The 257-nt window shown below is 43.6% G+C and overlaps 1 protein-coding gene across 1 annotated transcript in view; it reads right to left on the bottom strand.

Moving 5' to 3' along the window:
• LOC119591488 (trypsin-1-like) overlaps positions 1–257 on the bottom strand; it is a gene marked incomplete in the record, with an annotated part of 14,969 nt that overhangs the window by 6,877 nt on the left and 7,835 nt on the right.

Below are 257 nucleotides of genomic sequence, written 5' to 3'. Positions count from 1 at the left end.
ACCAAAATCCCAGACCATACAGTTGCGTGACCGGCGCATTCCCCAGACTTTATTACTCTCTGCAAAATGACTTCAGAAACAACAAGTGTTTGTCTCGAAGCACTAAAGAGAAAACCTATGATGAAGTTGGAGCAGAAGCGGAGATGTGTGCAGACCCTTTTGCTTGACCCAGCTTTGGGAAATTGTTTGATGTTTGTGTTAGAACTCGGCCTTAGAAATGAAATGTGTTTGTGAATACGTATGTACGGGTTGGGAGT

The sequence above is a fragment of the Penaeus monodon genome, chromosome 28, assembly GCF_015228065.2.
Source record: "Penaeus monodon isolate SGIC_2016 chromosome 28, NSTDA_Pmon_1, whole genome shotgun sequence".
Taxonomy (NCBI): Eukaryota; Metazoa; Arthropoda; class Malacostraca; order Decapoda; family Penaeidae; genus Penaeus; species Penaeus monodon.
The sequence above is the reverse complement of the archived record's forward strand: the minus strand, read 5'-3'. Positions and strand labels throughout refer to the sequence as shown.